We start from the raw sequence: 26444 nt of genomic DNA on the forward strand, positions 1-26444 counted from the left end.
CCCGTGAACTCGCCTAGTCACAGTTAAACAAGGCTTTTGAAAAAACCTCATCATACTATGGTTGCAAAGACTCATGCCACACAGGATGAGTGGAAGAAGATGATAAAAGTAGCTTGATAATACGTTAGCATACTGACAACAGAAGCCACAGAGTGGACATCTTGATGCTTGCGGAACGGTGCCTCTTCATTTCAAAAGTCAACACAACTCCTATGGAGATGTGCGTAGCATATTTTATGGGTTGGGGTTTTTTGTTTCCCCTTCTTGATGTGGCAAACCTTATAGCTTGTTTTGAGTTAGAACGTGTGAAGGTCTGCTTTAGCTTTTAGGGTTGTTATTTTGTTTCCTAATTAAAGCAGCAGAAGCTTCACAAAAAAAAACCCAACAAACTACGAATCTCAGTTCTTTCTGAGGAGGAAAAAGGAGAGCTGGCAACCAGGCACACCTTGCTCCTTCTTAAAATGTAAGCGAGCATTGCATAAATATAAAAGAGCAAAAAATCTGTTGCAAAAAATTACAATGTTTGGTACATGATGATGAACTTCCTGGATATGTGTGTGAGTCTCCATTTCATCTCAAGGGATTTAAAAAAAAGGATTTAATTTTAGAGAAATGGCAGTGGATCTCTTACTACCTCAAATGCAAGAGACTCAAGACTATGGACACACTTGCACTCTTGAGCAGGCATCTCTCTGGCACATGTGTCGGGAGAAACTTCTCAAAGTAAAGGTACAGCTCTTAGTTTAAGACCCAGATATCATTTTTTTTTTGGAGGCTGAACTGAGTAGCTAAGCCAAACTGCTGCTTTTCTAACCTAAGGAGGCCAACCTACATTATGGATATTTTTAATGCACAGCCCAAGTCGTATTTTATAATTTCTTGAAAACAAAACAAGTTCTCTCTAGATTTTTGAACCATGGGAGATATTTGGAATTGATTTGACAACAGAAAGAACTACATATGGTTGTGTTTCTAGGACAATATCACACCTACAATGAAGGCAGGAAACAGTATAATTTAACAGATATGTATGTGCTGATTACAGTTATTCTATTTCTGACATAATGTGGTTTTCACATGGAGCCATGGTATTTGTTTCTCTAGTATGCAAGAAGGCAGTAGCAAATCTATCTTCTTCCATGTTTCTAGAATATTATAAAGGGTCTTCGTAACAGCTGAGCTAAAGCCAGTAACAGCCAGTGGAAGACAGCTCCTCTGTCACGTTACCTTACAGCGCATACATTGTTAGGGCACAAAGTCTTAACGGGAAAAAGTCACATTTTACTGTGTGTCTCGGAAATAGTGTTAGATGTGAACAGAGGACGAGAGAACCTAATTGGTGCTATTTCTCTACTCAATACTTTGCTGAAAGGCACAACTGTTCTGAGCTGGGAGTGATGCTAGCTATGGTATGATGCCCATTTCAAGCAAATGATACAGAGTGGGAAGTTCCAGTCAAAGAGTGGTTCTTTCATTCATGGCCTCTAGCATGTGAATAAAACTAAGGAGAAAGGAGGTGTGAGTTTCACATCCATTCTTCGTGTATGTCAAGTGTTAGCAATTCATTTTTCTTGTATGTGAGAATTATTTTCCTTCACAAGCATACCTAGGGCACTGGGAGTCTCTGAGCACTAACAGCTGCAAATTTGAGGGCCAGACCCCTTACAGAGGGCCACCTACAACCAGGGTATCTAACAACCGAGCAGGGCATTGGGCTCCTGTTGCACGTACGGGAGAGACAGATGGCCCCCACGTGCCTCCTCCAGTTCGCTGGAGGCTCTCACAGTCCAGCATCCCCAGCCTGTGCCGCACCAAGCGCTGGTCTCTCATCTTGCAGGGGCAGGCTCAGAGGTGGCAGTTTGGTGGGATTGAGGATGTCCATTTTCTCCTCTGGAAGAGGGACAGCAGAGGCGGTGAGAGCGGGAGCCGGTGGAGGGGAAGGCCAGCGATGGGGCACTTTTCCTTTCCCTCTCTGATGTGGGGAAGAAGGGAGGCCCCGGTGCAGGCTCTAACCAGGGACATTGCCATCGGCGCTTCCGTAGGCCGGGCGTGCAGTGCCGATTGGCAAGAAATCTTTCCCCTGCAATATTTTTCCCCTCGTTAAGCCTAATTGTTAGCTTTGGACTTTGTTTGGTTTCTTTTTCCTTCGATTAGCAGGGGAAGATACATTCCAGGTAAGAACCGGCCAGGAACGAGGCGAGATGTCCGCACACAACAGCGCGTTTCCCGAGAGCACTTGTCCGTTCGCATTTCGGCTGGCAGCACCGCCGGGGCGGAGGCGGGCGGGGGGGGAGTTGAGTTGCGTCCCTTTTTGGCGCTCTGAGCCTTATCGGTGCAACTTCGCCGCCGCTCTCGCCTTGCTTCGATGAACCAGGCCGGCACCGCCCCCCTCCCCTAAACCCGCGCTCCTTCGAGCGCAGGGCGGCAGCCCCCGCACCCCGTCGCCGCCCGCGCTCTCCCCTCAGGGGCGGGCTTCCGCACCTCCCCCGCCCCCCCAATCTCCTTCCGCTCCGGCCCTGCCGCCCGCCTGAGGTGGGGGAGGGCGGTGTCGCGCCCCGGGGACGGCGAGGGGCGCGGACACCAACCCGGGGCGAAGCGCGGTTCCCCGCCGGGCCGAGCCCGGTCCTGCCTGCTCGCCCGCCCGCCTCCCGTTCGCCGCCGAGAGAGGCCGCCCGCGCGCGCCGCCCTGCGCCCTCCCGCGCTGGAAATAAAGGCGGGAGGGCGCGGCGCGGTGCAGGAGGGGGTGTCCCGCACCGGTCCGAGGGTCGTGGGTGGCCGAGGGGGCGAGCAGGAGCGCGGCCTTGTATGTAGGAGCGGCTGGGAGGCGGTTCAGTATCTGCACCAGGATGGCCGAGTGGTTAAGGCGTTGGACTTAAGATCCAATGGACGTATGTCCGCGTGGGTTCGAACCCCACTCCTGGTAAGTGTTGATTTTTTTTCCGGAGCCCCGTTACACTGGCGGAGAGGACGCAGTGCCCAGGCGGAGGCGCGGCCGCAGGGAGCGGGGAGCCGCCGGTGCGCGGAGAGCGGCGCTGGAGCGGGCGGCAGGCGGGCCTGCGGGCGTTTGGCGGCGTGGGCCGGCTCACGCCGGAGCGGAGTTGCCAGCCCCGCCTGGCGGACTCTGCTGGGCCATCGGGCGTGGCTTTAAACACCGTAACTTTAGCTTAAAGTTGGTTTCACAACTTAATCTTGAATAGGTTTTTTTTTTTTTGTTTGACTTTTTTTTTTTTTTTTTGGTGTGCCTTTCGCAGGCCGCTCGGGCCTAGGCCTCGGTGAACCCAGAGCAGCGGGCACGGGGCCCTGCCGGCCCTGCTCGGCGGCCAAGGCCTCCGGGCCTGTGGGGTTTTTTTTTGTGCAGAATTTTTTTTTTTTTTTTTTTTTTCTCCTAGTTCCAAGCGCTTCGAATACTTCGAAGGCTGCATGACGGCCTGTCACAGTGCTTCCACAAGGTGGAAGTGTGTCTGTTTGGGTGCGGGGCGAGGGTGTAAAGGGTCCCTGGGGGTGTGGAGCCTGCTGAGGCCGACCTGGGGGCATTCGGGGAAAGGCGAACCTGGTGCTGGCTGTACCCTAGACTGTGCCAGGGGTTCAGCTAAAAGCTAAGTAGAATGACTGAGGGGGGGTTTTCAAGCTAACCACCTGGCTTTGTTTTATTTAGCAGGACAGATGTAGCAGTTGTCATGCATGTTCCAATGTTTAATTCGCTATAGTATTGTTTTTTGTTTTGTGTGTTGTTTGTTTTTTTGACAGGGTAGTATCATTGTGTTCCAATATATCAAAAGTGTGGGAAATACAAATCAAGCACAGACTGACGCGCTCTGTTTGCCAGAGCATCCAAGCTGAATTCTAATACAGGTAAATATTCTTAGCCACTCTGTTCCTGATAATTTGAGGTGAAAAATGATTCTAAACTTTCAGTCCAAATATGTCATGTGATACAGAGACTAAATAAAGGATAAACTCTCAAGAGAGAAATAACAACTTGTGGGCCTTCAATGCAACATGAAATAGAAGATGAAATATCCTGAAATACAGGATATTTTATTACATGTTACCTAAGATGATTTAGTACCACAAATGTGGACATGGCATAAGCAGAGAAATATGATAGTCAAGAGGGAGTTATGAAGAGAAGTGTGGTCTGGTGGTGAACTTCTAGGAAACTGTCTTTTTTTTACTGTCCCCACAGTTAAATTGTAATTGCAAAACATACTGCACTTTCTAGAACTGTTCATTAAAAAGAAATACTGCCAGGTTCAAATGTTTTATTAAGTAAATGTTCATTCCTATTATTCATTAAGGTACTAATTAGTAAAAATGGGTGTGTGTTTGAATGTACGTTTTAACTGTAATGTTATAATGGAAAAATGCTTCCCTTGGAAACCCACATCTTTGTATACAAATGGGGTAACTCTGCTTATGTGCTTATTTATGAGCATGTTTGTATGTACAATAAATGCTCATGTGGATTTTGGGGATGCAGTGCTGGTCTTGATGAAAAATTGGTCCCAGCAATGTCAGCTACAGGATGAATTAGTGGCAGCTGTTCAGCATTGTGAGAAAGAAAAAAAAAAAAAAAAAAAAAAAAGAAAAGTAAAAATAATCACAGTTTTTACAAGAACAGCTATCACCCACCAAAAAAAAAAAAAGGTAATTTTTATGATAAAGTAATATAGAAAACTGGAGTGCTTGGTTAGAAATTTATGATTGAACTTGATGACCTTAGAGGTCTTTCCCAACTGTAATGATTTTATGAAGTGCTTCTGTTACAGGCACAGCTCTTTCCTTCGGAGATTTTTTTTTTTTTATCAAGCAGGTATTCTTATTTATTTGTTTTTAACAGCTTCCTTATTAAATCCTCATTAGTTACTGGTGGGTGCCTTTGAAATTTGACATTCTTATATGCGTTTGTTATACTCTGGCCTTTAGTTCAAACAGTATTGCTTTCCATGGACTCCATTCTGTGGATGAGTTGCTTTTCTTAAAAAGATCATTGTCTGTAGGATCTTTGCCTCATTTGTTGAAGAAATTGGGGAAAAAAAAGTGTGGTGACTAATGTTAGAAACTGGAATAAAAAAAGAGCTTCGTATGCAGACAGTTGAATGCTACCCTGATGAACCAGGCGTGTTTCTTTTGCCACTGCATATTTCATCTCAGATGAGGAGCTAGTCAGTTAAAATAGATTTTTCATAAGCAATCACTCGTTTTCATGTTCCTTATTCTGTGGTATGCATCTTGAGAACCTCAGACTGATTTGCGGAAATGCAGAGCTTTCACAAACACAGGTGAAATCGCTGTATCGCCTGTATTTTAAGCAGTCTCCGAAAAATTTCATATTGTGTATCTCTGAGCAGTCAAAGTTATTAGAGATATCTGAAATTAACCTTTCCATACCTCAGTTTCCCATTGTGTGAAATAGAGGTAATAGAAGTACATCTGCAAAATGGGCTGCTATGAAGGAAATTCATTCTTGTTTGTGGAGAATTCAAATAGATACTTACGTAATCTGGTTGTGTTAGACAAGCTCATGAGTAGAATATCAACGAATTCAGAAAATATCGTGAAATAAATAAGGTATGGAGCCACACTTTGAGCTGTGAAGACTTTGCAAAGTACTGACCAGCTGGTTAGCCAGCAAGTACCACATGACACGTGCCGAACAAGGTAGGGAGTCTTACACGAAAGGAGCAAGCCATAGTTTAACTTAGAATTGTGTCTTGCTTCATAAACAGAAGGGTGTCAAATCAATAAGAAGGCATTCTGTTGGTGAAATATTATTTAGGTGATATTTCAGTACAGTTAATTCTTTTTAAAAACTTCCAGCAGCTTTTTTTTTTTTCTTCCAGTTACATTTTAGTGTGTGATGCCAGCATATAATTTGCTACTTCAGTTAGACCATTTTTCCATCATTCCCAGTGACCAGTATCTCCCATTGAGGAAAAAAGTGTAAAAAGACTGAAGTTCTTGGTCTAGCGCATAATCCTGTATGAAGGATGATCAGTAATCCCTCTGATTCTTACTGCAGACTAATTTAAAGTCTGTAAAGTAAGACCTGTCTGTTATGTTAGCAGGAGTAACTGCATGTAAAGTACTTGTTAATTCTTGAATTGTTCTCATTTTGGGGCCTGTGTGGTTAAAAAAAAAAAAAAAGAGGAGTAGACTCTGTTTTCTGGATTCTTGGATTCTTGTCATTCTCAGGATGCTTGTTAAGAGATTACCACTATGTAGTGTAGACAGTTGTGTCAATGTTTATACGTGTGTCTTTATACAGGGTCATTTCCAACAGCTGCTGGGCTGTTCATCTGCTGGCTGTGTCTGGTGTTACTTGCTGTTTCTTACAACCATTTCTGTTGCATTCGATAGTCACAGCAACAAGTGTCACTAGCAACATTACCTAATTCTGGCACCTTCGCCAGGGCGTTACAACACACGCTCCCAAACAGATCCTTGCAACATTTTGTTGCTTAACAGTTTTCCTTGGTTTTGATGAAGACAAAGAAGAGACTTTCTGCTAGATTACTTCTGTCCAAGCAGCAAGCTCTGGGGAATCGCACTGTGGTAGTACAGGGAGCTTGGTTGCCCTGACCATGGCATTGATAGAACGGAACAAGGGTCTGTGTATCACTGCAGTACAAAGCCCTCTGACTTAACGTGGTGATGGAGGTAGGTTTACTCTTACCACTGACCAGTGAGCTCTGCAAGTCTTGCCTTGGTCATTTAAAGCATCATCACCCCCAGCATTACCCTGAGGGTTGCTCTCCCTGGGTTAGGATGGCCTAATGTGGCCATCAGAACAGGCCAGGTGCCCACCCTTCAGCTGCTCCAGTTAGTGTCTGGCATTTTAGCTCAAAGCCACCTTCGCTGGCAGAGCGAGCGGCTGTAGCTTTGCACTGGAGTAAAGGGGTGTGGGCATGCGTTCCGTTTTGCCAGTTCTCATCAGAGGAATATATGGAGGTGGTAACACTTTACGTCAGCACACTATTATTAGCAAAGGATGTTTCTGAAAGGGTTGAAAGACTGGTCTGTGCACTAGATCACCTAATATTTGGGGACATTTTCCCTTGCACTGTGGTGGCAGTAGCCTCTGGAAAAAGAATCAAGCAGTCAAGTGATAACTTACCTTACAGCAAGGTTCACTAGAGCACCTCCTAAATGAGGGGCTCTCAATGCCCTGAAATGAAGGCAGCATAATGCAGAACGTTGCAGCTAAGATCTCTGGGATCTTATGGCATGAGCTTAAAGCACACTAACGTGCATTTTTCTGGTATATTTTTTTTTTTGGTTGTGTTAAACTTACCTGAATGAATTGAGTCTTTCTTCCTGCCAGAAAGGAGTTTCTGTCTGAAGACCACAGAAAATGTGCATGCTGTTCTGGAGATGGTCGTCTTAAATGTGCAATTGCAAAAATGCCTTCCTTTCCCTAATGATTTTAGGAGAGGAATGCACTTCTTAGATTCCTTCATTTTCCTTGATGGCTGCTTCTCCTTCACCATTTCCCCAACTATGACCCTCTTTGTGCGTTCGAAGTGCTACAGGATCTTTCTTTCAGACCTCATCTGCCTTATTTTTAAATATTGGCTGAAGTGGTTCATGCAGTTCTTGGCAAGAGATCACTCCCTGGCCATGTGACTTGGTAGATTTCTGGCACCTGTCTCTTTCTGTTTCATCATGTGTTGCAAACTTTTTTGTATGAGAGTGGAATCACTGGTGGGAAGCATGGGCTGCGTTAATGAGTTCTATTTTCCAGCTAATCCATGTTTAATGATTGATGTGCATACGTGTTTTAGTTTCACTTGTCCTGTCTTACATCTCCGTTGCCATTTTCTGCTACACTCCCACCTTTTGCTTTTTGTGTACCAAGAAGTAGATCCAGCTGGTCTAGCAGTTGTCTGCTGCTGAAAGAGGCAGAGACATGGTCTTTGCTCTGCCCTGGCTCTACTGCACGTTTCCACGGCTTCCCTCTTGCAGCCCTCAGTCTTTGATTGCCAAGTAAGATGTAACAAAACCCAATTAATTTCATGTTACTTGGATCTAAAATTAATTGCTGAGATTACCTTATAATAATTTTTCTGTGAATAAATGAGAAATTAGGGAAATTAGTGTTTTGGGCTCACTAACATAGACAATACAGATCTGCTAACTGGTTTTATTCATCACAGAATGGCAGAGGCTGGAAGGCGCCTCTGGAGATTGTCTAGTCCACCCCCCGGCTCAGAGGAGGGTCAGCTGGAGCAGTTGGATTTTGAATATCTCCAAGGATGAAGACTCCATAACCTCTCTGGGCAACCCATGCCAGTGTTTGACCACCCTCACAGTAAATAAAGTTTTTTTTTCTAATGTCTTAAAAGTAAATGCTTTATCGTGTTTAAGGTATTTTCTTATGTTTACATTTGTCTCAGACTTACAGATCTGTCTGCTTGTAAATCTTAAATGATTGTATGTTTTCTCAGTGCTTAGGTTTTTGTTCCTAAACATCCCAAGATAAAATGAAGGAATTACAAATGCTACAGCACATAGGAGGACACCCACTGGATACATGGGTTTGCTGCCATGCGCATTGTACCGAGAGCTCTGAGAGAAGAACAAAACCCCTGCAAAGATCTAAGCAGGTGCTTCATTTTAGATACCGAAAGTGATTATTCAAACTATTTTTTTCCAAATAAAGACCAAGGCAGTGCAATATTTTGTTTATAAATATGTACAGTTAGTATCCAGTAAGAAATGAGCACCTTTGCCTTAGCTTAAGCCAGAGTCCTGTTAAAGCATTACTCATTGTGAGACCGTTCCGGGATCACAAATAAAGTTCGTGATCTGCAGGTTAGACCAGTGTAATTTGATCCAAGTTTTCCTTCAAAATGGTCTGGGAGCTGTAGCGTTAACAAATTGCATCTGCTGTTGAGTTGAGGGTAGGTAATGCAACAGATGGTGCTCACCTTCATCCAGTGCTATGGTCTGGCAACTCAATAACTGCAGGTAAAAATTCTTATACCTGCGTTTACATAGGTGTTAGTAGTCTCCTTCCTGAACCATCTTTGCTTACTGGCTGTGGCTAATTATTCCTCATCCTATGAACAGTTCGGAAATCTCATTTATGTAATTCTTTCCAAGTATTTTTGTTACTGTATTCAGAACAGAAATAACTGATTTATTTAATTACTATGACTTCTACCTTTTATCATAATATTTTTGATTATTTTTTATTGTTTTGCAGTGATGGTTTGCTTTGCTGTGAGAATAGACGGTTTCTTGGCTAAATGTAGTTTTAATTTTTATCTAGCTAGCTTAATAGTCATGATTTCCACAATTTGAATTTTGATAGCACTGTGACGGTGCAGGTTATATCTGTGCCAGTTAACAAATCCTATAATGTTCTGTAACTGAAAACAGACTGAGACATGCCTAACCTGTTGTGCTGCATTCATGCAGGTGACCTGCCCCAAAAGTTATTTGACACATCAGGAAAGAAGAAGTGCTGAAAGGAACTGGATCCAGTTTTTGTGATGTCTCTGCCTGCTCAACCCCTCTGAACGAAATATTTTTCTACAAAAAAGAATTATCAGGTAGGGTAAGAATTGTATGGTGTGAATGCCTGAGTCAAATGTCTTTAAGATGACAGAGCAGTTAATGTCTCCCAATAGACAGTACAGAGAGACATCATGGATGGGATAAGGTTTCTTCTCTGTATGAAGCAGTTAGGGAGAGAGCTCACCCATCAACACAAGGAAAAGGACCTGCATGACAAAGAAGGTAGGGTGACTGTATCCAGCTGAAATATTAACAAACTTGAGAGTATTATGAAATATGAGATAAGAATGGGGTGGGATTGGGCATCTCAGAACTGTCATTAAAATGCTCTAAACACAAAAGTTGTTATGGTTAGAGATTCTTTTCCTATGCCTGTTCCTGTTGCTTTTCTTGGTAAGTTGTCTCAAAGAGGGGTTTAAGTACAGTTTCAGAGTGCCCCTATTTTAGATTGAGCTCTGCAGAGAGTGTGTCAGGAGATCTCAAGGTGCCTGGTGATACCCGCAGTCCCCTGAAAAGAGCTTTTATGAGTCCTTTGGAGCCAGAGTTAGAGACAATACCTCATATTCACCTGGAAGTCCTTAACAGGCTTGTCTCCATAGCCAGAAATTGGCCTAGATTGTAATGTTAACTATCTCGGAATGTTGTGGGCGTTTTTTGTTTTGGGTTTTTTTTTTCTTTTTTTTTTTTTCTTCATTGCACTGAGGTAATATTAACTGTCAAACTAGGATGTGTATACTTTCCATTGTACATTGTTTCCTTTTATGTGCTGTTTGTCATTAACAGTCTTGGCATGACTACTTCCCAGGTAGTAAATATATTCTGGCATAATTAAAGCAGTTCCACTTCCTTCACAGGCAAAACCTCAGAGATGGTATCTCTGGAGGGAGACATTGGAACTGACCGAGAAGTTGCCAGCTGCTATTTATCTGTTAACCAGTGCTCAGGTACCATCTTTCTGAATCACCATCCCTGACCACCTCTATTAATGTTTGCAGTGACCTGCTCTAGTCTGTAGGTCATTACTTTGGCAATTGTAAAAATTGAGTTATGAAAAAGGACTGTATTTTTTAACCTTATTTTTTTTGCTCATTATATATGTTCAGCTAAAAAAAAAAAATCAGTCGGAGAAAGTGATTTGAAGACTTGTCTTTCATCCGTGTGAAAATCCGTGTGAAACAATATAACTTAGTTAATTCTTAATGAGGTAGCTGACTTCCCTTAGCAAGGTGGGATGCACATATGGGATGCATTTCTGAGGATATACCCAATTAGCTCTGCTGCTGCAGCCAATGTTTATGGACATAAATTCATGGATAGTGATGCTGTTGCTGACACTGTGTAAGCAGATTGTTTATCACTGAAGTTTTGGACAAGCAGAGAAGCCTGTTTTGTATATTTAAAGTTGTAGCATCTGCACAATAGTTATACCCTTAAAATTACTGTGCCTCGGTGTCATCTCCCTCTATTTATCTTCAAACCAGCACAAAATGCAATTGAAAATACAAGCAGTTCAGGCAAAAATTCCATTAAGGCCTGTAAAGAGTACAGGATACTGCAGGGTTTCTAGTGCAAGGGCAGGACTACAATATTTTTTTTTTTTTTAATCTCACGGGAATGTTGTAAGAGACATCCTAATATTCTGTGATGGGAAGGGACATAAATCTATATGGATAAAATGCTTATGCATAAAATTATGCATAAGCAGTTAGTCTCTGCAGAAAAAGAGACATAGGGTGCAGACTCTTTGGAAAGCCCTTTTCACATCCCACCAAATCATTTAAATCATGGAGTATTCTTTGGGGAATAGTAGAACTGCAAAAACTAGCATGCCATAACTTTATGTAAGCGATAAATTCAATACTACTATTAACTCTTGGCTATTTGGAAATAAAGGCCCAGTTTGCATTAACAAGGTGGAACTGGATAATTTCTTTTGGAAAAACACTTGGGTCCTTTTTCTTGTGTTTCACAAAAATACATGTCGTGTTTCAGGTGACTGTTGCATTCTACATTTGAGCCTTTATTTGAAAAAAGATTCAGGGATAACAAATTCTAGCACAAATATTTGGGGAATACCTTGTTTATTTCTAGGACTGATATTATTAAATGGATTTGAAAGGGAACTATCCAAAGATTAATTTTACCAGTAACAGAAAAAATTTCTAAAAGGAGTGCTTCTCATCAAGCATGACCATACTGCCTAAACAGATGCTGTTTAGTGAGATGACTGACATTAGATCTAGCTAAAACGGCAACTTGGATTCCTCAGTTACTTAGACTGTGATTTAATTTGGCAACTTCATTTATGATAAACTCCTTTAGGAGTGCAATAGTATTCTACGTTGGTTCCTTTTCATGTGTTTTGCAAAGTGACAGTGCTATTTTATGAGTGGTTATTGCAAGTCGGAATGAGCCCAGCACTTGCCCCAGGGGAAGGATTTTTTTGGGTGACAGCTGTGTGTGGGCAGTGAAACAGCGGTGCAGCCAGAGCCTTGTGCAAAGAAACCAGGGCCCCTTCCTGGGGCAGTAGGGCCTGGGGTGGCCCCACTAGGCTACAGGGTCCAGAGGTACCTTCACAAGCCACTGAGCCTAGACTGAGTCCTTCACTGTAGCATTGCAGTGCTTTTTGTTGCCTCTTTTGTACCGTGCTGTGTACATGTAGAAAGTGCAGCAGGGAGTTTAGTTCTGTGAGCACAATTCTGGGGGGGAGGGGGGGGGCGGGGAAAGAAGAGCAGTGGTTGGGGAAAACAGGTTGGTTGTGGCAAGGCAGTGTCATGCTATGCAAGGGCAGAAGCCCTGACATACCATCCGCTCTTTGAAAGTGTAATGGAAATCTGCTGCTGCAGCAGAGCCCAGCCTGCTGGGGAAGCAGTGGGTGGGTGGGCAAATGATGCTTGGCTGCTGGCAAGGGCAGGACCCTCCCAGGGGCAAACGAAGATTGGTGGGGGGCTGGCCAAGGGTCAGGCTCTGAGTGGGCAAACAAATCCATGTCCTGCACCGCTTCTGAGAGGGGATAATTCTCTTCTCCATTGCTTTCTTTGCCTTTCAATGGATTGATCCTTTCCGATACCTTGTACTAAACCCCAAATTTAGCCTATAGGTGCGGAGACAACTTTTGGAAGGAATGAAGTGGCTTACAGTCAGCAATGCATCCCTCTCCACAGGTACAACTGATTCCTATATGAAAAGCATAGCTGAGCAGGAGAAGGAAGGCTGGGTGATGTGACTGCATGCTTTAGGAGTTTCACCTGCGGGTGGTTCAATTACTGAATCATCCACTCTCTCTGTCAGGTGGCAGAAGTGTATTTCTATCAGGGGTCTGCACCAGGAAACAAATACCACGGTTTAGCTACCAGGAGAGCTTTCCAGGCAGGCTAGTGGGAGAGCTATGATTAAAACCCTAATGTGCTTTATATTAGTTCCTCTTTTTTTTTTTTTTTATGATCCTGCTCTCACCAAAGACAGTGGGAGAATTCACCTTTTTTTTTTTTTGGGGGGGGGGTCTTTCCCCAGAGGCCACCTGGCTGCTGGCTGGTGGATGTCCTCAGCTTCCTCAGCTGCAGGAAGGAGCCAGTGCAGGAGTTTAAAGGAGCTTCTGACAGTCCAGCAGTTTCATGGTCAGTCTTGACGGCCCCAGAAAGCTGCAGGGGAGGGCAGGCAAGCAGGCAGGGTCTGGTTATGAGCAGAAATCACTGTCAAGCCTCCAACCTTACTGACTAGTTTGCTTTCTAGTTACCTCACAGGAGAAAGGGGCAGAGTATGGGAAGGTGAGACTGGCAGCATGGCCTATGATTAAGGGTTGTGTGGCCACACGTCAGGGGGTCCGAAGGCTGCCTGAGTATGTGGACTATTGGCACAAGGTCTGGGAATCGTGCAGAGCTTCAGGCATGTCCCGCATTAGGCAGAGCCAGAGACCAGCCTCGGGGCTATAACAAACCAGTCAGACTCAACTAAAAGTGGAACTATTTATGGGAGGTTGTCTGTTTTCTCTTGTGACATGTGGATGTTGTCTCTTGTTCACCCAGGCTCCGAGCCCTATCAGTTTGCACTTAAATATAGCTTTCCCAGGTTTTCAAATCTGCTGTTTTCCCAGAGGAATGTCTGTTCCTGGCATGTAGCCCTCCTCCTCTTTTATCATAACTAAAGTCATCTCACTCACTGAGTGTTGGTAGCTTCTGGTAAATGACTGTCAGCTTAAAGATTGCTACCAGACCCCTCCTCTCTGTCTTCAAATTGAGGGCGTTGTGGTTCATCTCATCCTACCCTTTCCGATGCCCTATGCCTCTGGTTTCTTCATCACAGCCCTTGCTGTGATTCTGAAAGACCGTGCCAAGTAGAGAGCAGTGGCGGAGGTCTGCTTTCCTTGCGGTCTGAGGCAGATGGCACGGGGAATCACAGAAGCAAGTGCATGCAAACAGGGTGGTGTTGTGGCATGTGACGCCTACATATACCCAGTTCTCATATGCCTAATTGTCAAGGACAATGCCTAAGTGGATGTGCCGAAGCTGCCAAGATCAAGTGCTGTTTTTGCATATACTCTCAAGCTGAGCCAAATACTGTACTTGCAGGGAGATTTTTCTCAAGAAAACTTGGAAGATTAGACTAAATAATATCCATAAATGACACTTTAAATACAGATGCACAACACTTTTTTTTTTTAACATCATAATTAGTAACTGATATAGGTACAATAAACCAGAACTTTTTTGCATATTTTTATTTTAATACTAATTTAATTTGCCATCTTTGGAAAAAACTTGATTCCATATGATTAATCTCTCAAACCAAGCCTCACATTTCCGTAAGGTTTTGAATCATTCAGAGCTGCAATACATTTATACATTTGTTATTGCAAGTGTGCCATGGCTAATGGCTGATTTAGCTGTTGTCTCAAGTTCTGTTATGGTCGCTTCGGGTCAGAGAGATCAAAGGTCTGGTATTTTAAGGAATTCAGCACTTCTAGATAAAAACATTTTGCATTCCATGCATGTCCAATCTCTGAAGGTAAGTAGGGAGGAATATGGTAAAACCCTGATGTCTCTGTGGAAAGCATAGTTGGAATGTAATTAGTATAATTACCTTGCATGGTAGTTGTTTGCATTTGTCAGCATACCTTTGGTTTTGTTTTCTCCTTGTTATAAAACCTTCTGCACTTTTTTTTCTCTACTGATTATGTGGACATTTGATGCCTGCTGCTGTGAAGATTTTGTCATTGAAACAATTGCTTCCTGAGCACTTTGGCTCTTCAGGCAGAGTCCTATCAATGATTATAGCTTTTGGGGTTTTAAACTGAAGTTATTTTAACATACGGTAATGCTACTTGATAGTTTCCTCTGGGAATCCCACCCACTGTATTAGCTGCAAACAGCTATATGAAGAATGCTGTTCTCATGGCTCAAACACTTGTAACACTGTCCCACCCAAAATAACCTCAGCATGAGAGTGACTTCTAATCCACAAACGAGATAAGCAATGGAACAACGTGTTACTGTCCCTCTATTTAGAGGTATTTCTTCCAACCAAGTTAGTATTTAACTTTCTTTGTTTTACTCTAAGAAAAATACAATCATGTAATTATAAAAAACCCCGCGTGCTCAGTCTTTTGCTGTACAAAATAAATGCATTGCTCATTTGCTGTGAACGGGCAGTACAGAATTCTGTTAGTGCAATCAGATAAAATATGGAGTGTGAAAGGATACATTTTCTTAAGTGAAATAGAAAATTGGCTTCCATTAGGTGAAACATTAATGGCAAATTCACTAAAATGAAATCTTTTTAGTGCTGCAGTTCTTTCTAGCTACGCTGTGATTTCAAACTAGAAACCATCCTAGCATGATAGCGAGACTGTTTGTTTTTAAAAACAATCAGTCTCATTGTGCATGTGCATGGATCACAAACAGAAATGTCCCAAGTTATCCCTTTTTTTTTTTATTTGATTAGAATCTCTGATAACTTCTTCCGTAATCCTTTTCCCTCTCATTTCCATACCGCTGCTGCTAGTGTTTTGTACCAGATGCTGTTCTGTCATGAAAGCAACTGCTTCCTGACTTTTTAGTGTCTGAAAACCTGTCTGCCTTTCCTGAGCGTATCAGTTGGTCCAATAAAATCTGTTTCACATTTCTTCAAATTTTGCTCCTTTTCTATCAGTAGGCCATCCCAATGACAACATTACTGTTATGAATATATTTGCATGCTCTGTCTCCCAAATAATCCATTACTGCTTTTGCTTAAATATGGTGCTGATACTGTGTGCCAGGTGTGGTTAATGGAGGCGGTGTGACATGGATTCAGTGCTATCTTATTCATTTGCTATTTCCACCTCTTGGGGAATCTGACTATACTTATATTTCTATGGTAAAATCTGTAAAAATGGGGTCAGATAATACTGCTGTGGGGAGCTGGTCACATTGCCTACACGTACATAAGCAGAGAGAGAGGCAGCCTGTTCCAGTTCAAAGAAATAATAGGTATTTGCCCTCTCTGTAGGATTAGAGAGAAACCAGTGCATTATACGTAACAAAAATATGAGCTTGTTATCAACTGATAATACTGCTGTTTCTCTCCCCTCACATACAGCAGCAACCAGATGGGTGGAGGCAATGGCCCTTCCCCAGTTTGCAAGGAAACTTTGTTGGTTCCTGGGCAATCCAGGTGTCTGGCGGCTCTAGGTTGGTATCTGCAGCTTTGGGTGGCACTCTGCTGCCTAGATGTAGCTCTGTGATGCCACTTGCGATGCCGTGGGTGCCTGTAGGTGTCTCATCAGTCCCATATGTCAGCTCTTGGGTGGCTAAATAGGACTGGATGCCAATGTGTAGGTTACTAATCCTTTTCCTGTGTCTGAAAATAATATGCAAAGACAAGAGCAGTTTGAGGTCACATCCACTGGTTTTGTTGCCTGGATCCATTCAGCCATCTGCTTTGGGCTCTCTTCCTGCTCTAATCATACTTGTTCCACAGTGCAGTTTTATGCTTGAGTAGGCATCACTGGTAGCCAAAAGGGGCAATGCTTTTACTTTCTTTGCCCTTGGCATCACTCTCCCACTGCTCCGCTTAGTGCTGAAGCAGTTTTCTTTGGAGTCAGCTGAACAGCAGCGTTGCAGAAACAGACGCAGCAGGAACACGCACGCAAGTGAGAAAGCAAAGTGTCTGTTCAGCTGGCAGCTACTCTGTGGCCCAGCCTTCTCACAGAACTGCCTGGTTAGGTACCTGCTTAGCCCTGCCAGTTGTCTTAGGCTCTGCAAATCGAAAGTAATTGAGCTGTTCAGGAACAAAGTGGATCATAAAGGCTGTAAAAGGCAAATATCATGTGAAGATAAATCATGCACAGTCAAAGGAGCTGGGTCTGTGAAGTTAATTTCCAGGGATGATTAAATTAATCAGAAAGCAGACTCTTTTGAGGATGCATTGCAACATACATTCTTTGACAGAATTCTACCCCTAGAGCACCCTGGCAGTCTGCAGACCTCCCCAGGCTAAACCTAAGAACGTTCCTGTAAATAAAGAAGGGACAGGGTCTGGAGGTGATCTGGACCCTCTGTGAAAGGCCTCTTTGTGTCAGTCTGTGAGGGCTGGAAACTTCTTAGGCTGCAAAACTGTGATGCTGAGAGGAACAACTCCTCAGCTGGTTTGGCTCTAATGGGAGAGCTCTACTGGTGGCTCTGAGACCTCTGTACCCCACAGCCGAGGGAAACTGGCAAAGTTACTGGGGCAACTGGCAAATGTAAAGCCTTATGTGGTGTTCAGGGCTCGCTCTCCCTAACTGCTTTCTTCCTCTTCTGGTGCAGGACGGTGGATGGTTTCCAGCTGAAACATTTGATGGAAAATTCCTGCTAATGAAGAAAAAGCAGAGGCTTAACTCTGGTAAAGACTCTAGTGATGGGCTGGGGTCAAACCTAGCAAGGCCAGGGCTTGGGCTGGTGCCTGTTGTCTGTGAGGGATGCAGAGATGCTTCTGCTGCTGTCAGGCTGGAGGGAGGTGAATCAGGGATCCTCGCTGCTTTCCCTGGTTGTTCCTTTCTCACTGCACCAAGGGAAGCTCAGGGAGAAATAGTTTCTCAGCACTGAAACCAGGCTGAGCACGGTTAGTGTTTGGAGAAGAGACCCTGTAAGGGAGAATACAGAGCGCATCTGAACCGCTTCACACACAGAAATAATCTACAAATGAAGTTGTGTTGTTTAATTACAAATTTCATGATGGAATGATGTAATCTTGAATGTATGTAGGGAAGAGCACCCAAAAATTAGTATTACATTAATTATTAGTGACAGCTTTGGCTGAATTTGAAAGTGTATCGTAAAGGTGAAAAACAATCCTCAGATTAACAGGGTTTCTGGATCAGCCCTAGGACATGTAGGCTTTCTCAGGCGTTGTTGAAAAGGTTTTGTTTTCCTTCATTTTTTCTATTCAAATTTGGTAACATTTCTTTCCTGTTGCTAGTGTTACCGTGCCTCTGTTTATTGGTTGCTATTCCTAAAAACAAATCCAGGCTTAGGCCTTCGTGGGAAAGAGATGTGGAGTGGGGAAACAGAGGAAGGCCCTTTGGAAGATTTGTGGCATTTGATAATGTTACAAATGGGGCCAACAGCTATTTTAAAAAGAGCTATTTGAGTGGTTTATTTCTGGCAGAAATGGAGGAGTCCAAATAAATCCTTGCCCGCTTTGTTCTGAGGCTCAGGATGTTCTGCCTCTTGTGTTTCTTCTTCTGCCGCCGCATACTTCTGCGGGTGTCAGCGGAGGGTTTCATAACACACGGCTTGTTTCACTCTCTCACTCCGAGATCAGGGTGCAGCTTCGCACTTTGCATCTTTATAAATAAATAATCGGTTTTCACAAATAAATCATTTATTGTTCGAGGTGGGCAGAATATTTAAATGGCATCTAAGTTAAGGATTGTCATCTTTGAATGTTTGTTTTGTATTTTTGCCCTGCTGTAGTTACAATTTATGTCTAAGGAGCTATGAAGAAGAAATAGGACAAAAAGCCTAGCTGACCTGCAGTTGTAACAGATACACACGCATCCTTATTGCTGTTATTCATGACTCCTGGTGTAACCATAGGATGAAGGAGTCACATTCTTTGGCAGCTGAGGGGCCGGGCACTGCCGAAACAGAGAACTGAAACTACCCAAAGCTTTTAAGAAATAACAAGAAATAACAAAAGGAGGTAGCTAGTGGAGCACAGGCAAACAGTGAAATGTTAGGACATGAAGAGCTCCTTATGTCCCCAGAGCTCGCCTGGTTTTTCTGGCTGTATCAGCTGGTCATCTCAAAGCTGTTCCTTCTCCCTGCAGACCTTGTCACAAACACTCCTGGAGGCAGTCTCATTTCAGCACATCTGCCTTGGCATTTGTCAGCATGGTGGGCTGTGGACATCTCATAACGGCCATCTGGGACCCTGCTGTAATACTCTTACCTATGGTATTTTAATAGTTCTCTCTGTATTAAGAACACGTAATTGAGGCTTCGCTGATCCGTTTTGGCAAAGAAGACTCCTCTGGGCTCAGCACTGCACTGTGAGACGTGCAAGGTTTCACTTTACTCTCTTTTTTGGAGTGGGACCTCCGGGACCAGCCATGCACCTCATTCCACACTCAAAATAGCAATTTTTTTTTCTGTGGAAAAGTAAACTCTCCTGGTTACGGAGGAAAGAAATGCTGATGAATAGCTCTGTGTGGGCTTCAGGACCACTCTTATGACAGAGAGGACACCCTTCAAAATACAAAAGAAAAAATTTAAAGATTGTTTAAGAAAAAGTTAACAAATGTGATAGATTAAATAGGAATAAAAGTATCTGTTCTGGCCAGTGCCAACCAGCTTGGCTGAGGGTTAGTTGAGAGGCAGGACTGGCTGTGCTGGGAGGGCAGAAACACACAGAGGTGTACGACACAGGGGTGCCTGGGATTCCAAGGTCCCTGATTCAAACAGGATGTCTACGTGCTTGTTGAATCCCACCCAGAGAGTCCAAGGAATGTGTCTTAGGGAGCTTAATACACACAAACGCTTTAAACACAATGATGAAGGGAGAAGGGGGTGGAGGGTAAGCCTGCAGGGGTCTTTGCTGGGAACTGCACTCTTGTATTGAGTAACTTGAGTGAAACTTTGATGAAATTTGCATTTGCATCCCTAGTGAGTCGTATACTGCACTCCTCTTCTTCATGTCCCTTGTCGGGACCGTTTCTGGTCCGATGCTGAAAAATGTTGCCAGCTGGTGATTGCTACTTCAGGGCAAGTTTTTTATTTCATAATGAGTATTTCACAGGATTTGCTAAAATTAAGTTTCATTCCCAGCTAGCTTTCCCAGTCATACAATTTGGTTTGCTGTTGTCTTTTGTGTTCACAGCATTGTATTTCGCACTAGATTTTATCTCTGGATTTGCCACAGCTTGGATAATTTGTACTTTAAATATACATTGGTCCTTTTAACAGTAGTTACAGCGTTTGTCATTTCTTATTCACAGAGTTTTAAAACATACCTTCTGTCCTGGGCCAGACACAAGCTGTATGCTTGAGGGACTTTGTTGCTGTGTGTTTACATACTGTCGAGCTCAATGCCGCCTGATCCTGACTGAGCGAGCCCTTTGGTACTTCTGCGCTATAAATAATACCGTCGTCCTGTACCTGCTAAATGTCTTTTAGATGAGTCCGTAAGTGCTTGCAGCATAAGTGCTCGGTTGTTATTACAATGACATTATAATGGCATAGTATAGTGGATAATCTTAAGATTCTTTCTCTCACAGGGCTGGAAGTTTCTCTGGAAATGGTAGTAAGGCTCATTTTCTGAAATACAAAGTCTACGTACAAGTTCTTTCCCAGCAAGGACAAACTCCAGGAGTGCTCCCTTTTCAAACGCTTGGCCTCTGCGAGTCACCTCCAGTTAGATACATCAGTGATGTATTAAGGGTTTTTCTTGCTCCCTCATTTTCTTCTGACAGTAATTCCAAAAAAGGCTTTTTCAGAGTAGGAAAATTGTTTCAATCATCTTTTCATTCAGTTTTGTGGTCTCTTTCTTCGTTTCAGTGATTAAGGACTTGGCAGGGCTCGACTTCTTTTTCGGTTTGGAAGATAGCTTTGGTTTGGAACATCCCAAAATAAATGATGTCCAAAAGTTTCCTTTTTGTCTGCTGTGATTTCAAAGCAATTTTCGTGGCTCAGTTCAGGACTGCCTAATAGAAGAAAATGGAGCTATAATTACTGCCTGCAGAGCTTCTAGCACAGCAGTTACTTAACTAGCTGCAAAATAATTTAAGGAACCAGCAAATGTCTCTTAGAAAATTTCTTGTTCCCTGCAGAACTGTACTTTGAGCCAAATGCGTTTCCTTTAGCTGGGCACGTAATTCCTGTGGTAGTCAGACGGCAGCCATGGCCCCAGTGTACCAGGCATGGGAGGAGCAAGGGCACTGTTGGCAGTCCTGCCTGTCTGAGGTGGGACGCTCACCCCCGTCAACGCTGCCCAGCGTGCCGGGTGCGGTGGCTCCCCAGAGCTTCTGGAAATCTTATCCATGTGCTCCTTTCAAACACTCCCCACAGCATAAATAGAGTACTCATCCCTCTGGGAAACCCACAGCGCTCACTAGGTTCAGACCGCGATCTTGGCCCTGGCTGTGCAACGCAGACAGAGGGCTGCCCTAAACGGGGCGCCAAGATTTCCTGCTCACGAAGGGGAAATTTTTCAAGAGGCACAGCCAGCACCTCGCTGGCCAGGGCTGGGCAAAGCGGTTGACTTCTGTCCCAAGCACCGCTGGAGGCAGCCCCACTGACTCCTGGTCCAGGAGGAATCCAGGATGCGGATGAGAGGCTTCAGTCAAGATGATTTAAACCATGAGCTGAAATAGCTTTGACTGTACCTTGTGATAACTGACCTCATTCAGGCTAAATTTTCCTAAAATGAGTGCGAAAATGTGAAGGAGCACAGTGAGACTACCTAGGCAGCGTGGAGATCTACACATGGGCTTTGTGAGATGCTGCAGCTTGCAGAGCATCTCCTTCCATTTTACAGGTGTAGCCACGGAAAAACAAGATCTCAAAAACCGAACTCCTAACTAAAGTCTCCAGTGGGTATAACTTTACTTATGTAATTCATTCGGTTGACTAAAAAGGGCTGTTCTTTTGATCAGAATTAAAAATATAGAATAGAATGGTTAGGGTTAGGGAGGGACCTTTAAAGGCCATCTAGTCGAATCCCCCTGCAAGGAGCAGGGATGTCCCCGACTAGATCAGGTTGCTCAGAGCCTCATCCAGCCTGGCCTTGAACGTTTCCAGGGATGGGGCATCCACCACCTCTCTGGGCAACCTGTTCCACCACCCTCATTGTAAAAATTTCTTCCTTATATCTAGTCTGAATCTACCTCCTTCTATTTTAAAACCATTACCCCTTGTCCTATCACAACAGGCCCTGCTAAAGAGTTTCTCCCCATCTTTCCTGTAAAGCCCCTTTTAGGTACTGGAAGGCTGCTATAAGGCCTCTGTTTCTGATGTTCAGACCTAATGTTATCTTGAGGACCTTATTTTAGTTAAAAGCCGAGGTCCTTGTCACTTCAAGGAAAAAAACCAACCACCACTTAGTGGTAGCAATTAAAAGTTATTTAAGCTCTCAGCACATAACATTACTCTACATGTTTTGAAAATAGGAGGCTAATGGTAAACCCATATGGAGTCACTTAAGAGTGGGGCTTCCTAGAGGGTCCAAGGGCACGCTCGCAGTGGCAGGTGTGGCAAAACCTGGTCGAGCTTTCTCCTGGCCATAGGCTTCCCATCTGTGGTCAGGAAGCTGAACGTGTGAGGGTTTGCTCGGCACAGTGAGAGCGCTGCTAGGCAGCTTCTGGACTGCAGCTGTCTGGCAGCTGGAGGGATCAATGCCACAGCGTGTCAAGCCTGGCTCCCCTCTCCGTCTTGGTAACCCCCTTGTGTGATTCAAGGGGGTAAAAGCCACAGGCTGCCAAGTCTAGCCTGTGAGGGAGTTAAATCAGATGGAAAGTGTTTAGTAGGTGGGAAAACGGGACATGCCATCCATAGCACAGGTTTTTGCTGGTGCTTTTGGTGTCCCAGGGGGTGTCGTTATCCCAGTAAAGCAGTTAATGAGTAGTGTTTTCCAGCAGAGAGAGATTTTGTTAACGCTTGTGCCACCTTGTATGTAAAATCTTCAATTCTGCTTCTAATTAGAGAACTTGTTAAGGGGTCACGTACAAAGCATCCACACTGATCATTTACCTGGAAACTGCAAGAAATGGTGACATGTACCCAGTCGTTTGGACCGAAGTGAGGCAAATAAATGTAAAAAACAATGATTGTTTATAAAAAAATCTTCTGTTTCATTTCTCTTTTGGTTTGTATTCATTCCGTATTGGGAGCATACACAGAGTACCAAGGAGCTTCTTTTTAGTTTTGGTAAGAATAAACTGTGTCTTCTCCCACTGCCTACCCTTAAAATAAAAAGACTTGCAAAGAAGTCCTTTCCACCAATAACTATTTTTGCAGAGTGGTGAGCGCTTTCATTTTTAAAGTGTTTCCAAATTGTCTTTGTCCAAGTATTGTATTATTTCACTCAGTAAATAATGCGCCTATGATGGAAGATGTTATTTTTTTCCCTACTGCAAAGAGTCAACCAAGTTACTAAAATTAAGCAAGTTACCCATGTTTCTACGTTGTGTTAACACGAAAATCCTGTTTCCTATTCTGACCCCTACCTGATAAACTTGCTGAAAATTGTACTTGCTCTATAATTGTACAAGCATTAGGTATTTATGTGCCTGGCCACGAAACAAACCTATGCCGACACATAGCATAGGCTATTCAAATGAGAGTGGAACAGCACGGAAAAAATAGCCACGAGTGAAAGAAATAAACAGAACGCCGAAATAAACAGAAACCAACTGGTTTAAGAGTGACTTTGATGAACAACTTGCGCGTGCCTTTGCAGAGGATTGCTTCATGGTGTTGGCCAAAGGTTCTTGTCTTGCACAGGCATTTCTGTTGTTGATGGTTTTCTTTTCTCCAGTCCTCTGCTGCAGTTGAGAGAGTTAAGTTGGGAGGGTAAATTGATTGCTATAATTGTTCATTAATGCACTCTTATTTAATGTACATTTAGAGGTTCTATTCTTCAGAATGATGATAAATTATGGTAGCTTCAATTAATGTCACTGCGGCTAAAGCAATGTCAGCATTTCTATTAATACAGTGCAATTTTCTGGGGTTTTGTAATGAAGCTATAAAACATCGCTGAAACTTAAGATACAAAGTTCCAGTGTATTTTATGCACACAATATTCCCTTGAATCTGATCTAATCGATAGGTGTAGCGAATCTAATGAGATAAAAATAGAGTGGAGAGAATCTACTGAAAATACAGATCCCAACTTGTAGAAATGGAAGGATACTAAGGGGAATACACTGCTTTGTCTTAGGTTAAAGAGAAAGAGAAGGACAGGGGTCAATGACGCAGAGACACGTGGACCTGCAGCGGTGCAGGCAATGGACATTTTGCTTAGAGGGCATCTTGCACTCTGGCCTACTGTATTTGTCATGATTGCCTGCTGCCCTCTGTCCCAGTCCATCTCTCTCGTTTTCTGCACCTGGTGGCCCCTGATGTACAGGTAACTCAAAACAGTCCTGCATTTCTTAAGATACGTTACAGCGCCTACCACAACAGGGCTCTGACTCTTGGAAGAGCTTGGAAGGAGCTTACACAAAGGCGGCTGAGCTTGGAATAAAAATAAGCAGTCTAATGTTAAAATCAGATCCTAGCCTAAGAAGCTGAGGGTAGAAAATGCTGTCCCACCTTTAAAAATTGTGCTAGGGCTGATTTTGAATATTTTAGTATCAGATGATTAGTTGAACAACAAAGATAATGCTAAAGCACTTAGATTACAGCAAAGGAAAAGGACCAAGCTAACTATGTCTGCCCAGTATACTGAAGTCTTTCGGAGGTACTGCCAAAGGAGTCGTAGATAAAACTGGCCCAAGCTCATAGAAAAGCTTGGTCATTTTCCTCACAAGAGGAACATACAGAGAGAGAATGTTTATTTAACATGTCTTTTTATATATTTTTCTCCTCAGATCAGAGATAGTGAAAATAAAAAGGGACTTGTACTAACTGGTTAGTGCAGCACGTCGGCACTGAAGCACCAAGGAGCTTTTATTTGAATTCAGATGCAAGTTCTGCAGGGAAAAAAAGTCTGCTGAGTAACAGCCTGCCCGATCTGTTAACTGAGAGTGACAACATGATGGGCTGTGCGGAAAGGGACAATAAAGATACTCTACTTACAAAGCAATCCGTCTGGTATCTGATGTCTTCCTGAATATGGAATGGTTTTCTCAAATCATGACAAAACATTGATGAATGGGCACATGCATTATTACAGCAGTCAATCTCAAGGTAATGAGATACATGAAATTCCTAGTTATATCCTAACCCCATCAATTATGAGTGTATTCTAAAAATAGAAATGCTAAGAACAAAGAAAAGGAGACGGAGTAAGATGAGCTCGGAGTCCCACAACGGCATTGTTTTTGTGCACTAAGGAATAAAGTATTTATTTACTCTTGTCAAAGTTCAAGGGTTCCACGTCTCAGCCCATTTCTTCACAGTTTCTTTTTCTGTACTCTCCTCATCTTTCCTTTCTCAACTCTACCTAAGGGCTTTGTGGACTTTTCCTGCCTTTTCCTAATTTATTCTGCATTACACAGAAAGGTAAACTGCGCCGCACAATCTACGTGATATTAATGGTCTGCAGCAACAAAGATATTTGTAGATGAATGCAGGTTTTGGAAATACAACCAGGTGGAGACTTTGTCATTTGACTTTAAAATTGTGCTAGTTATTATTTTCTCATTCTGCCAACCCCTGGAATACAAAATTAGAGAGACCTAAAGCATACCCATGTACAGAATATTAAAGATTAAGGTGGTTTTTTTTTTTCCTTCTGATAGACTTGTGCCTAAAGACCCAGATACAAAAATTATAGCCCTTGCATTGAGAAGCCTACAGTCTAAGTAACTGGCTTGGAAAACTCAGGCTTTGATCAGCAGCTGAGTGAGGATGGCTCTGGAGAGAGGCATGTTTGAAACATACCAGGAAAAAAAAATTCTCCCGCTTCCCTGAGGTAGTGTGCAGTCTCGTTATTCTATTACCCTTCTGCTGGTGCTCTGCAGTTCAAAGAAGATAATGATGCTACTTCTGTCTAAAACAGGAAAAAAAAAAGAAAAAGAGGAAAAAAGAGAAGAAAGGAAATGCTATCAGGTTAAACTGCAATGTGTTTCTTTTTTGAGAAATAATTTGTAGGTGTTTTCAGAGCGAGATTATAAGAATCAGGACCTTGGGCTTACACACGGAGATTTGAAATGGGACACAGCAGCTCCCTGCTCCCACTTACCAGCTTGACGGCAGCTTTCAGCGATCAAAGTTACTGCTACCTGATGGCGGTCTTGGGTAAGCTCTGCGAGGGGACTGATCTTCTCAGTGCAGCCTACAAAAGAAAGACCTTTCTTCCACTTAGTATTGCCTTGCATTGGGCAATACTACTTGTATTAGGCAAGGCAATGCGGAGCTTTGGGATCCCCAAGCCCCAGGTACCCTGCAGTGAGAAGCGATTATTTTTGTCTGTGCTGACTCCTGAGCGGGCACTGGGTTACACGGGTCGGTATGTCTCTCGTCCTGTTGGTGGAAGATCTGTATCGAAAGCATCTGGGTTACATCTGGATTCTGGGCTTCCAGTATTCGGGTGGTTTTCCATCACTGGGCATTGAAAATCCAGCATGCAGAGGGAATGCACGGGATGGGGTGGAGAAGCCGCCTGCGCAGTCAGGAGCAGGAAGGCAGAAGGCGAGGAACGAGCGGTGCTCCTCTAACCACAAACGTTATGTTTGTAGTACGGGTTTGTCAGTATAATGTAAACAAACAGAGCGTACCTTCCCAACAAAGCCAGCCTAC

The 26444-nt window shown here is 43.5% G+C and overlaps 2 long non-coding RNA genes and 1 other non-coding gene across 8 annotated transcripts; all 3 read left to right on the forward strand.

Annotated features, from left to right (window-relative positions):
* Positions 1-2634: 2634 nt before the first annotated feature.
* LOC147601385 (uncharacterized) lies at positions 2635-11687 on the forward strand. 5 transcript variants are annotated; one of them, XR_015258032.1, is made up of 7 exons: positions 2636-2920; positions 3748-3852; positions 7431-7630; positions 8157-8311; positions 8448-8606; positions 9424-9562; positions 10377-11687. It is a non-coding gene; the product is annotated as an uncharacterized LOC147601385 (long non-coding RNA). The 5 variants fall into 5 exon arrangements; XR_015258033.1 differs by having other exon boundaries at positions 2635-2920; positions 3708-3852; positions 7431-8311; XR_015258031.1 differs by having other exon boundaries at positions 2635-2920; positions 7431-8311.
* TRNAL-UAA (transfer RNA leucine (anticodon UAA)) lies at positions 2841-2923 on the forward strand. Its single transcript has one exon. It is a non-coding gene; the product is annotated as a tRNA-Leu (tRNA).
* Positions 11688-12341: 654 nt separating the features above from the next.
* LOC147601387 (uncharacterized) lies at positions 12342-20628 on the forward strand. Of its 2 annotated transcripts, XR_015258037.1 has the most exons (4): positions 16072-16190; positions 17307-17382; positions 18812-20164; positions 20258-20628. It is a non-coding gene; the product is annotated as an uncharacterized LOC147601387 (long non-coding RNA). The 2 variants fall into 2 exon arrangements; XR_015258036.1 differs by having other exon boundaries at positions 12342-16190; positions 18812-20628.
* The last annotated feature ends 5816 nt before the right edge of the window (positions 20629-26444 follow it).

The sequence above is a fragment of the Chlamydotis macqueenii genome, chromosome 3, assembly GCF_036417535.1.
Source record: "Chlamydotis macqueenii isolate bChlMac1 chromosome 3, bChlMac1.mat, whole genome shotgun sequence".
Lineage (NCBI taxonomy): Eukaryota > Metazoa > Chordata > Aves > Otidiformes > Otididae > Chlamydotis > Chlamydotis macqueenii.